Raw genomic sequence first — 13,708 nt, 5'->3', positions numbered from 1 at the left:
ATTATTATCATGCGCCATGCATTGGGGAGATTAAGGTAAATAAGGAACTTCAAGCACAGCCCTTGTCAGAGCTAAAAAGAAATTGGAAATGTAAAACCTTTGATTTAATGAGATTTTACAGTGTCCAGTCATCCTTGAAGAGAAACTAGGAAAAAGGAAATTCTGTCAGTTAATATCTCCTGTATCTGGACTCATTCTCTTGGTTCACAGTGGTTATTTTTACTCTTTGCTTTAGGGCTCTCATTTGCTTAAAACTGATGGCTTGAAAAGGGAAATTCATCTGGATTCCCTCACCGAGCTGACAGCCCACTGCCACTGTTATTACAATGATTTATCATGATTCTTCCTCCGATGCCTGTGACAGGCAAAGGAAGGGGTTTGCTGTCTTACGTCTTGACTCTGATGGACACATTCCCCTGAAAAAGCAGCTTATGTTTTCTCATCTCACATCATCAGAACTGTATGCTCTGGTCCAGCTAAGCCAAAAACTCCCAAATACATGCTAGATAAAGCATAGACTCCTGCTTATGTAATTGCCAGATATGTTACACAGAAAAAAGTCAAGTTACCAAATGGTTACCAAACAGTAATTACTAACGTGTATTAGTGGGGTTCCTAAGGACTAGGGTATTTATTATAGAGATTTGGGGCACACTACCCCTTATTCCTGGGAACGTTTGCTTTCTGCTCGGCACACTTTGTAATGGCTCTCTCTCAAGCTCAGCAGGGCTGAGAAAATAACCCTTAAGAATAGAAATTGATGCAAGTGAAAATGATAAAACACACATTGTTTGTATTATTTGTTAACATATACACACACATTCACCTGTGTAAGCTGGCAAAAACAATGACAGAAAATGGATTTGGAAATATGAAGGGTAAGCTGGAGTTTGAGATGTATCTGTATTCATTTCCTAGGGCTACCTTAACAAATTATCACAAACTTGGTATCTTGAAACAACAGAAATTTATTCTCTCGTACTTGTGGAGGCCAGAAGTCTGAAATCAAAGTGTGGATGGGGGAGATGGCCGCATGGCCAAGTGGTTAAAGTTCTGCACCCTCCGCTTCAGCAGCCTGGGTTCTCGGGTTCGGATCCCAGGCACGGACCTGCGCACTGCTCGTCAAGCCATGTTGTGGCCGCTACCCACGTACAAAATAGAGGAAGATTGGCACAGATGTTAGTTCAGGGCTAATCTTCCTCAAGCAAAAAAAAAGAGGGGAATATTAGCAAGGGATGTTAGCTCAGGAAAAATCTTCCTCAGAAAACAAAAAAACTGTGGGCAGGGCCATATTCCCTCTGAAGGCTGTAGGGGAGAATCTGTTCCCTGCCTTTTCCAGCTTCTAGTAAGTCCAGGCATTCCTTGGCTTGTGGCTCATCACTCCAATCTCCACTTCTCTCTTCACTTGGTCTCCTCTCTCTTTGTCTCTCTTTTGAGTGCCTCTTATAAAAACACTTGTGATTGGACTCAGGGCCCCCCTCAGATAATCCAGAATGATCTCATCTTGGGTCCTTAATTTAATTACATTTGCAAAGACCCTTTTTCCAAATAAGGTCACATTCACAGGTTCCAGGGATTAGAATGTGAATATACCTTTTGGGAGGCCACCATTCAACCCACTACAATATCCAAAGACAAAATTATCTGTAATTATAATTAAAAGTAATTAAAACCCCTATCATGTCAGGGACCCTAAAGTTACAAAAGAGTACGCAAGAGGGCCGGCCCTGTGGCTTGGTGGTTAAGTGAGCGCGCTGCAATGCTGGCGGCCCGGGGTTCGGATCCCGGGTGCGCATCGAGGCGCCACTTCTCCGTCCATCCTGAGGCCGAGTCCCACATGCCGCAACTAGAAGGATGTGCAGCTATGACATACAACTATCTGCTGGGGCTTTGGGGGGAAAAAATAAAATAAATAAAATCTTAAAAAAAAAAAAAAAAAAAAAAAAAAAAAGAGTAGGCAAGAAAGAGCCAGGAACACTGGAGGACAAAAGGCCCATCCCCTGATCAAGTGTGTACCCCCAGCACTAACGGTCTCAACTCCTAGATAGTGCTTCATTTTCAGATTACAACCAAACCAGAGGACTTTTTTAATTGAGCTCACCATTGTGGATTGAGCAGCTCATGGATTATTTCCACCTCAGACTTCAAGAGAAGCACATCTACCTACATACTTGGTCATCGGAGAGAGAGATCAGCAAGACTGCTTAGACACATTTTAATGTCCATGGGGATCTTCGGTTCTTCCAGTATGATGTAGGAACCAGATTTTTAAAAGCTTGCATGTCCTTCTCTCTTTCCCTCTGTGCTCTGGCTCTTCTTTCTGTTGGTTTCTGCGTAAATCTGGGAAGGGAAAGGAATAGACAATCCTCTAAGAAAGGCATACAACTCTGCATTCATTTGTGGCTCCTAAAAAGTCATGGAAGAAAATATAGTAGTCTGCTTCAGAACGAAAAAGTATTTAGGAATTTAAATTATGGATTTTGGAAAATCAAAGACAAACCTACAGATAGGCATTACTTTTCCCATCATACAGATGAAGAACCTGGGACTTAGAAGTTTAAGCAACTTCCCTAGGGCACAGGGAAACTGGGAGCTGGGAAGCAAAGACAGCTCATTTGGTCCCAAACTCTTTCCTTTGGATACTAATTTTGCCAACTATTTCTGAATGCCCCTTCCAGGTGTGTGAAGGTTTTAAGGCTGGCTCTGGAGTGTTCTGGAGAAAGAAGAGGAAATGGAGTAAAGAAGCTTTCTCTAAGGCATCTTAAACAGATGGAGGGATCCTTCATGCAAGGAACAAGGAAGGGGTTGGCTGAAGAGTGCTGAGCAGGTTATAAAAGTGGTGTCTTTACTCTAATAGGAATTATTCCCCAGCTTATTGGGAAATTCCATATCATGGAGTCCAGAAGAAATTGCACGGCTCCTGGGGCCCTGGATACCACATGCTCTTAATTCCTGGCCTCAACCAACAAACAATTTCTGCTGCTCTTAAGAGAGACGGGCTTTGGCATTTTGCTTCATGAGACCTGTTCACTCAGAAGGGAGGCTGGTGTGCCCAGGGGCCAGGTGGAGACACTACTAGGCAAAAATGTTGTTGACCAATGATATCCAGCCAGCTGGTGTCCATGGGCAAAATTGTTCCACCCTTTCAGGCGTCCATCTCTCAAATCCTCCTCCCTCAGCAGCCAAACCCAGGCCAACCAGCCCAAGAGTCACTTTCGTACAAATGTATACTCTGTGCAGAAGCATATCCATCATCAAGCTAATGAAGCTTATGCTTCAGGAACCCTGAGCAGCAGAGGCCTCTCTCAGGGGGTCTACAGGCAATTCATATCCACAGTCTGTTATTATTTTTCTTTAGGGAGGCCCCCCAAATTGTAGATGCTTCAGGCCTCAAAAATCTGGATCTCCCTAACTCCCCAATGACAGTTAAGATATGTAGAGCACATAATATGGGCTTAATTAATATTAGTCAAAGTAATTAACATAGCACCTATGATGAACCAACACTAGTCCCAGGCACTATCTTTGCCTTAGAGAATCCGAAGTATAGTGGAGAAGAGAGCTGTGAATAAAATCATCACCAGATAAACGTAACGTCATGACTTGGATACATGCCGTGCAGCTACACGGTTTTAGGAAGGGACAATTGGAGGATCTGATGTAGGCAGGGAGGTTTCTGAGGAAGCGATAGTGGAGCAGAGGGGCAGGGAGAGAATTTTGCAGGCTGAGAGGTCAGAAGTGCTGTAGAGGGAAAGAACAGGGTGTGTCCAAGTTGCTGAGAGAAGGCTAATAGCTGCAGCCCTGAGAGTGAGGGGGATCTTGGTATAAAATGAGTCTGGGAGGCAAACCAACCAAGCGGGTCCTCATCAGCCATGTGAAGGTCTTCTAGTTTTATTAGAAGAACAACAGAGGGGGCTAGCCCAGTGGTGTAGTGGTTAAGTTCACATGCTCCACTTTGGCAGCCTGCAGGGTTCGTGGGTTCAGATCCTGGGCACGGACCTACACATCGCTCATCAAGCCATGCTGTGGCAGCATCTCATACACAAAATGGAGGAAGATGGGCACAGATGTTAGCTCAGGGCCATTCTTCCTCACCAAAAAAAAAAAAAAAACAGGAAGTGATGAGGTAGATTTAGTTTGAGTGTTCGGGTGGGGATGGGACGCATGGTTAAGAGGAATGGAATCCAGTTTGCAGGAGGAGCAATTGACTGAAGGCAGGAAGAGGGACATTCCTCTGTTGTAATAGGAGCAGAAGCAGAGAGGATGGAGGCAGTGGGTTTATAGGAAAGGAAGTGCCCTCTGATGGCTTTGTTTCCCTACTGAGAGGGAATGGGCTTCAGCGGGAGGAGGGGGCAGAGGTTTATAGAAATGAGAGAAGATCTGAAAGATTCTCGCAAGGAGTCAAAGCTCCCGACACCAGGCCACATTGCCGGGAAGAGCCTCGTGCTGAGCAAAGGTTTTTATTTCCCAGATTCTCTGTGAAGCACCGAGAGGCTTAAATGGGTCTCAGCTTGTATAAAAGGATTCACACTAACCTCACCCTTGGCATGAGTGAGGGTCGGGGCAGGAGGACTTTATTTCAAATCTCCAGGCAGTTTTCTGTCTCAGCAGAATTGCAGATTTGAATGCCTCTTTGAGGCAAATGGTTTCTCTCTTCCAAGAAAACCACCAGTTTTTCTTCAGGAAAACTAGAAAGATGCACTAACCTGAACACAGACATTTTAGAGGCCCAGCGGAATGTTCTCGGTGGTGATGTAAACTGGCATGTGCAGTTGAGTCAGATTCTTCTGAGTGCTCACTGGGTCTGTGGCTTCGGGGGTAGGGATCAGATGGCACTGGGGCTGTGAGCTGTCACTCATCTGCATTCTTATTTTCACTTTTCTTCCAACTCAGGAGGCCAGACTAATAGGCATAAAGCAATTGGCACACTGTCCGTGGCCTCCAGTGATAGAAGTTCAGAAGAGGGAATGTAGTAAAATTGCGGCCATTGGGGAAGTTTCTAAGGAGAAGAAGGTACCTGAATGAGGCCTTGAAGGACCAAGTGGGTTGGGGATGTGTGGGGGAAAGACAGGGCATTCCCCATGAAGGGAGCAGCTTGCCTGTGATCTCTCTTTTACCCTGGTCTCGCTCCATCACTTACTGGCTGCATGGCCTCGAGAAAAATTCCTTAACCTCTCTGTGTTTCCTCTTCCTTAACTTGAAAGATCATGTTAGCACCCACCTGTAAGGCTGTACTGAGAATTCAACAAGGTCATTCTTACAGTGTTCTGACTACAGCACCTTGGCCCTATGAAGCATCCCACAAATATTACCAGTATTTTTTTGTCTGTTTTTGTGATTATTATGTGTTAGAACATTAAAATGCCAACTATTCTTACATTCCAAAATGAACTTTGAGGCCACCAAGCAGGACTTGCCAAAAAAGTATAAATGGACACTTTGCAAACTCCTAACCCCTCACCCAACTGAGGGTATAAAAAACTCATGATCAGGCGATGACAGGGGAAGAGAGTCTCTCTTCAGAGAGTTGTGGGTATGCTTTGAGTCTACTCTCCCAAGGGTAAGGGTGTCCCTCACCTCAAGCTGGAGAAAGGTACTTCACAAGGACCACTTGGAGAACATGATATGTGTCCCCTATAGATGGGGGACACAGGAGTCCGGTGTCTGATGCACCCCTGAGAAACACAAAGAACACAGACAGCTCTTTTCTGGTGGTGGGGAGGAGGGACTGCACTGGGCTGACCTGCATCCCAAGAGTTTGTTGGGGCAAAAGGGAGGAGTGTTTCCTGTTGACCATATTTAGGCCTCATGCAAGAAGGAGCTAGCAAGAAGGCCCAAGAGGGTCACTAATAATGAAGACCTCAAAAAAAACGTTGGAAATGCCTAAGAGCTGAGGAAGGAGCCATAAGCAACCAACTGGAATGGAGATGCATTCACCCATATCGAGGAAGAACAGGTCAGGAATCGCTAATTAGAGTATGTGTTGAGAGGCTGGAAGGAGCGGGTGTGGAGGGAGAAGGAATTCTCTGGTAAAGGAAGAAATAGGAAAGCAACCCCAATCTAGGAAGAATCAGGTGTAATCTGTCAAGATCAAGGAATGCAAAGGCCAACTCAAGAGAGAATTAGTTTAGTGCATCGGTGTATTAGTTTCCATTTGCTGTTATAACAAGTCAGCACAGACTTCGTGGCTTAAAACAAGATAAATTTATTATTTTACAGTTCTGGAGGTCAGAAGTCTGAAATGGATCTCAACAGGCTAAAAGCAAGATATCAGCAGGGCTGTGCTCCTTTTTAGAAGCTCTAGGGTAGAATCCAGAGCTTCTTGCCTTTTCCAGCTTCTAGAAGCCACCTGCATTCCTTGGCTCATGGCTCCCTTTCATCCTCAAAGCCAGCAATGGCCAGTTGAGTTTTCCTCATTTCACATCACTTTGATGCTCTCTCCACTCTGCCTTTTCCACTTGCAAGGACCCTAGTGATTACACTGAGCCCACCTGAATAATCCAGGATCATCTCCCCATCTCAAGGTCAGCTGATTAGCAACCTTAATTACATCAATAACCTTAACTTTACTTTACTATGTAACCTAACATATTCACAGGTTCCAGGGATTAGTATGTGGACATCTTTGGGAGACCATTATTGTGTCCACCATAGTAAGAATTTTCTTACCCTTTCCCTCCTCTCTCTGCCTTAAATTCAACCCCAGAGGAGCCAGTGGCAGCCTGGCAAGTCTTGGAGAAGGAGCAGAAGTGCTAGGCTGAAACAGAAATGGAGGCAACTTCCCACCCCTGCCCAGCACACACTCGCCTTTCTCTCTGCAGGGTCCAGCCAAAAGCTGGGGGAGGAGGGAGCTTCAATTTAAAATAGAGGTGAGAGTTTTTACTATTATACTTTAATAATTAAAATAATTGAGGCTGTTCCTGTGTCTGGAAGTAATGGGAGGCCTTTTTATTATCACAAAAAGACACGAGATTTTTCTGGATTTCATCCAAGGGGAGAAGAGACCACCCCCATAGAGTGAGTATAAATGGGTATTGGAGGAAAATCGAAAAGCTGTTTTCTGAATACATCCCACAATTCATGTTAGTTCAATGTCCCAGTTATTATTATTATTATTATTATTATTATTATTACTATTACCTCCTTCATTAGACTTTGAGTGACCGGAGGGCAGAAACCCCACGTGGTGCATCTATATATTCAGAGCACCAGCACAGTGCCGGAAATACCATGAGTAATAAGTTAAATTAATATTCCGTGAATGTATGCATCAACATCCCTTAGTAATTGGGGGCTGAGTATGATTCCTAATGGAAGCATCCCTCGTTAGATGCTCCCAACCAGATCTGCCATCTCCCAATTAGGGAAACTCTTTTGCCAAAACTCTAAACCCTGTCTGATTCCCTTTTAAATTGTAGTCATTGTTTTCACCCTGAACTCCAGAATTGTGTAATTATACCTTATACCATACGGCACACACAGCTCCCTGAGAAGAGGACCCCATCAAAATTTATAAGGCAAAGAGTTTGCATCTCTGATTTTAAATGGGCTTAACCTCTCAATTTAGAGCAGCTTTTCTATCCCAGAGAAAGAGGAGGGTGTTCAGGAATTCCGAGAACAATCAGGGCAGCTGTACCCTCCAGCCACTGTCAGATCCAATCTCTGCTCTGCTGGAACTGAAAGTGGGACCGAGGAGGGTGTGCTTCTGAAAGAGGAAAGTGAACACGTCAGCCGATCGGAGCTGACTTTTGATTTTTCACAGAAAAGGGAGAAGAAATATTGAGAGCCAAATACAGAGAAATAATAAGGTGCCTCCTAGAGGAAGAAATAAAGCCACCTTCTGAGAGGGAAAGGCGTGAAATTCAGCACGTGATGAAATCAGCAGCCCCACCCAAACCCATCATCCAGCTGCAGGCGCTCAGAAACACTCTAAAGTATCGGGGAGACGGGAGAGTTTCCTCAGGCCTGACTGTAACTAAAGAAAGCTGTAATCTAGGCAACTTCAGCATGAAGGATGGTGCTAACTAGACAGTCTCTGTGCATCTAGAAATGAGAGTCAGGGGCAATCATCTGTCAGGGTTTATCCAGCGCAGGCCTGGACAGAGAGACAGTCCCTGCAGAGGAGGGAGGTGGGCTCTCTTGTGGTCCAGGGAGGTTCATCAGAACTTCCAAGGGCCTGGATGAAGTGTCCATCAAAAGCATCTATTCCATGCTCACCAAATAGTCTTCTGATTACCAATGTAGTTTCAGGGATTTGAGGAAAGTGTTTGGAATAATCCAGAAATTGACAATTAATAATCTCGTCTGTAATTTAGTAAACTTGTGTTTTGATTTATACATCTGATCTTAGGACCGCTTGGGTCATTCTCTAAGAATGACTCTGAGCTTTCACAAATCCACTGTACTGTGGCCATCCATTGCAAGCCATCCTGGGCAGCCAGTCACAGCTGTCCCTCTGAATTCTAGTGTTGGTTCCTTGGCCTTCGATTTATAAATCATTTAGAAATACTAATATACTGGAATAACCACACACACACACACACACACACACACACACACACACACCTCATGGAGAACTCCTACTCATCTTTCAAGGCCCAACTTAAATGCTACACCTCTGAGAAGTTTTTTCTGGCTTATCCAGTACCATTAGGGGTGGAGGGCATGGAGAAAGGAAAGCATAGAATAATTGATGGAATCTTAGAGATCCACTGATTTTTAAATCTTTTTAGCTAAAGAATCCTTGTTTAGCCGAAAGCTAATATGGAAGCCAATAAGTAAATCATAAAAAATGGATCTGCTCTGGCTAAAGGAGGGGTAGGAGGCCCAGTAACTGCTCCCTGGGCTTCCCCAATCCACCCCCATCACAATGAAGCCTCTCATACCACAGTTTGAAAACCACTCATCTAGTCTCACCCTCAATTCACAAATGAGGAAACTGATATAGAATCTGATGTCAGAAAACAGTTTATACAATTGTCCTATGTGGTTCCCCCAAACCATAGATGATAAATAATATGATATTAATGCTGGCCCTTCCCAGCCTTGGCAGGCACAACTAATCAATCCCAGATGTGGCCTCGACTCCTCAATACAGTGTTCCAGTAAGCTGCTGACAACTGACTAGAGCTGACATGCGAGATTAACTTATTTATCATTCCTATTCTAAATATTAATTTTTTCTGTCCTAAATGTTAACATATATTATTTTATATCTACTATATTATCAACCGAAGTCATTTTTAAAAGCATATGAAAGGCTTTAATATGATACATAAGGAAACAGAAATCCATTTTTTAATTCACCTCTCCATTTAAGTAATGGCCTTAAATTATACTTTTTCGGAGTTGACCTTCCAGATCTAGTGGTATTAGGTAAACAATTACTATCTGATTATATTTTCTTAACTAGATTAAAACATAAAAATAAAGGTGTTGGATCTGTTTCTTGGTGGTGGTGGGCAACGCCAGCTCAAAACAAAAAAGTGAGGGCCAGCCCTGGTGGCCTACTGGTTAAGTTCGGTGTGCTCCACTTCGGTGGCCCCGGTTCGGTTCCCGGGTGTGGACCTACACCACTCATCTCTCAGTGGCCATGCTGTGGTGACGGCTCACATACAAAAAGAGGAAGATTGGCAGTGGATGTTAACTCAGGAAGAATCTTTATCAGCAAAAAAATAATAATAATAATAATAAGAGGACACCTTTGTTTTTAACAGTCTCGGGTTTGGTTGATTCAAGCTTGAAATGAAACAGCATGGCAAAACATTCCAAATTCTGATCCTGGCTTAGCCATTCTCATTTTTAAACATTCAGCTCTTCCTTATTAAGATTTGCCTTTGTGGGGGAAGAAATGAATGTCCTTTATCAATCAACAGAGCTGATTTACACACATGGACCACCTGCAAGGCAATGCGAACTTGAAGGCACAGCATACGGCCCACCTGCCGGCTCTGAGAACCAATTTCTCTCCTTAGATTCCTGCGATGGATTCAGTACACACTACCCCAAAATACAGCCCCTTGGCATATCAAATATCTTAAGCTGAAGGAAATTTTAAAAAACAGCAGAAGTGAGAAGGCCACTCTGACCTCCCCTACCCTTCTTCCCTGAAACAGGTCATAAAACTTCTCCTGTGAGAGATACCCGCCATGTACCAGGAGGAAGGAAAACATTCTTATCACCAGAAGCAGGGAATTTGGGGCCAAGAAATCTGTACAAACAAACCCTGTTTAGCTAACCCTTATCTCTCTAGCTACTTCTTCACCATTTACTACCCCTAATCCAAACCTCTTTGTCCTGTCAATTCTTCACAAATTCTTCATTACTATTGTCTAAACAGTATAAAAGCTTCCTGCTCTGGTCACTTCTTCAGGTCTTCACTCTCTTGTGAAGGTTCCCATGTACATGTAAAAATTCAATAAAATGTGCTTGCTTTTTCCCTGCTAAGCTGTCTTGGTCAGTTTAATTTTCAGACCCAGCCTGGGACCCTGAGAGGGTCAAGGAAAATGAGGCTAGGCTCTTAAAATAGGAAAGTCTTCTCTCTTGGAAGAACTTGGGAGAAAGTCATTGCATTCCTCACCACTGCCTTACTCCATCTCTCCCATAAGGAGGAGTCATTCATCTGCTTGGGCAGGTTAAGAGAGAGCACTTATGCCCACCTGGTTGCTTCGCCTGTCTCTTTCCATCTTTCACTCTCTGGGGGGCCTGCTTGCACATTAACTGTATGCTAGCTCCTCTCCTCCATGCAGTTGGCCAGTAAGAGGGGATCCTTCTGTGTCTAGTTTGATGAGTTCAGTGAGAGGTGAAGGAAAAAGCAGAGAGAGAATAGAGAGGAAGCCCATTGGGATCTCAGGTTCAATTCACAATATCTAATCCAGCCTATCAGCAATACAACTGATACTTTGACCTCTTTGTGACTCTCAGTTGTAGAATCTGGAAGAGAGAGGAGAGTCATCATCTAGTCTCTTCAGGAACCCCAATACTGCCCAAGACGGGGCTCTGTGTGCATGGTATTTGTGTGTGCCTATGTGTGTTAGCACGTCTCTTTTTTCACCCTGGTTCTAGACACACTGAAAAACTTCCAAACTTCTGCTGAGGCAAACTTTGAGTGGTGTTCATTATCAACTAGGCTCAACCAATTGGGGTAATGTCCATTCTCTTCAAGGAAGAGGTTCCCAATGTGGTCCCTCCATCACCTCCACTACCACCACCCACACACTCTCCCAATACACAGGTTTATGGAGCTTTACCAGGATCACTTTATTCCAAGCCACAGCAGGACCAGGCAAGACACTCCACACTCACTCAATACTGCCCTCATCACACATCAGCTGCCTGCTCTCCAATAGAAGCTCAGATTCAGCTTCCTATGTCTCTCATCAGGCTAGACTGTGAAACTAAGACTTCTGCTCTCCCATCCACACCCCCTCCGTGCTCTCTTCCAGGTGCCTCTTTGTCTAATTGTTGCTAGGAATGATCATGCAATACCTCAGCCCCCTGCAGCTGACCACAGTTAGAGAAGACAGACCTTTCCTCTCTCTAGAATTAGGATTGAGTAAACCTTCCTGCTACTTGTCTCAATTTCTAGCAGCAAATCAGTGTTTTGGCTTCAAAGCATGAGACTTCAAAAGACTGATTTCTTGGGAGGCCAACATGAAGCTCTGATTAGCTACTACGCATATTGATATATAGCATGGTGAGGAGTAGGAGGAGTTTCAAATCCTCGGGTTATCTCTGAAATCAGAATATACATCCTACTGCCACTGTTTCAGGGCTGAAGTGCCTACGAGCTTATAATAAACTTTCTTCCAAAAACCAGCTCGTCAAGTACTTTGACTTTGAGCCCTAATTCATAAATTTTTCTGGGATCTTGGAAACCTTAACAGAAAAGTTTTCATTTCTGTTTTTTATAACAACAATAAATATAAATATAAAAAGAATATATCCATATAGTAATACAAATTCAAATGGTACTAGATAGCTCAGAATAAAAAACATGTCTTCAGGCCGGCCCGGTGGCTTAGCGGTTAAGTGCACGCGCTCCGCTGCTGGCGGCCCGGGGTTCGGATCCCGGGCGTGCACCGACGCACCGCTTCTCCGGCCATGCTGAGGCCGTGTCCCACATACAGCAACTAGAAGGATGTGCAGCTATGACATACAACTATCCGCTGGGGCTTTGGGGGAAAAAATAAATAAATTAAAAAAAAAAAAAAAAACATGTCTTCCTTCCCTCTGCGACCAAGAGTCCCACTCCTCACAGGTACCAGTCATAAATACTTCTTTTGTGGAAACTTATGGGCTTACCTCCATAATACTAAATCATATGCATATACTTTATTTTTTAATTTACTAACTTTAAGCATTATATATTGACTCCCTGAAATGAAAAATGAGGAATTTAGTTCATTAACACAGCCTCCAATACTGTAGCTTCTATATTTCTGCCAGTCACATTTTTTTAATTCTGTAGGTTATATTCACAAGTCTAAATCACGCATTTTTAGTCTTTGAACCATTGACTTTACACAATATCTTGACCCATTAACTTTAGACAGTATGTTAGAATGAGGAAATTAGTGCCCCTACATTTGCCTTAATATCTCCTCACAGCCTTCCAACTCCTGCCTCCCCATCTGCCCCTTAGACCAACACGTTATTAACTTTATATGGTCAATGTTAAGGTTTGTAACATTTACATCAAATGTTTATAACCTTTACATTATTTATAAGTTGATTCTATGCTGAAAACCAATATGATTATGTATATATTATTCACTGCAGACCATGAAGTATATAATCGGACCAACAGAGAAAGTACTGTCATCTTATACCACTAAACCTGTTCTGCTTAATTATGAAAACCTTGGAGGAGTAGAGATAGCCTAGGAGTAGCATATTTCAATTATATATATATAAAATAATTAAACAATATACTTTCACTGTATTCCTAAGATCACCCAGTCTCTTCATTACACTATTGGTTGAACGGATATTGTTTTCTTGCAGATATTCTCCAGGAATTTTTCTACTCCTTGTTTTAATATGGACTAACGGACTTCCAGGCCTCTTGCATATTTATCATCCTAGGATTCCTTTTTATTGTATTTCTGGTTTGTGTCCACTTTTTCTTGCATTCAAGAAAAAGTCTTCTATGTCCTTGAATTTCTTTATTATTATTACTAAACTTTAATTTTAAGATAATTATAGATTTATATGTAGTTATAAGAATAATACAGAGAGATCCAGGTACCTTCTACCTGTTTGCCCCAATGATAACATCTTACAAAACTATAGTGCAATTGACATTGATACAATTAAGATACAAAACATTTCTGTTGCCACAAGGAACCCCCATGTTGCCCTGTTACAGCCACACTCTCTTTTTTCCCACCTTAACCCCTAGCAACCAATAATCTGTTCTCCACCTCTATAATTTTGTGATTTCAAGCATGTTATACAAATGGAGTCATACAATATGTAACCTTTAGGGGTTGGCTTTTTTTCACTCAGTATAATTCTCTGAAGATTCATCTAATTCATATGTATCTATAGTTTGTTCCTTTTTGATGCATCTCTGGAATAAATCCTATGTGGTCTTTCTTTTTATAGACTGCTGAATTTATTTGCTAATATTTTGTTAAGGATTTTTGCATGTATATTCATTTATGGTTATTGGTCTCTAGTTTTCTTTTTTTGTACTCTTTGTCTG

At 42.8% G+C, this 13,708-nt stretch overlaps 1 long non-coding RNA gene across 1 annotated transcript in view; it reads right to left on the bottom strand.

Moving 5' to 3' along the window:
* Positions 1-13,708, bottom strand: part of LOC147913899 (uncharacterized) — a 126,255-nt gene that overhangs the window by 25,540 nt on the left and 87,007 nt on the right. The window contains exon 2 of the long non-coding RNA XR_015556016.1: positions 2,102-2,340. This is a non-coding gene — a long non-coding RNA (uncharacterized LOC147913899). The remainder of the gene's footprint in view (positions 1-2,101; positions 2,341-13,708) is intronic.

Source organism: Ceratotherium simum, chromosome 24 (genome assembly GCF_057802395.1).
Source record: "Ceratotherium simum simum isolate JZ-2026a chromosome 24, ASM5780239v1, whole genome shotgun sequence".
NCBI classification, from domain to species: domain Eukaryota; kingdom Metazoa; phylum Chordata; class Mammalia; order Perissodactyla; family Rhinocerotidae; genus Ceratotherium; species Ceratotherium simum.
The sequence above is the reverse complement of the archived record's forward strand: the minus strand, read 5'-3'. Positions and strand labels throughout refer to the sequence as shown.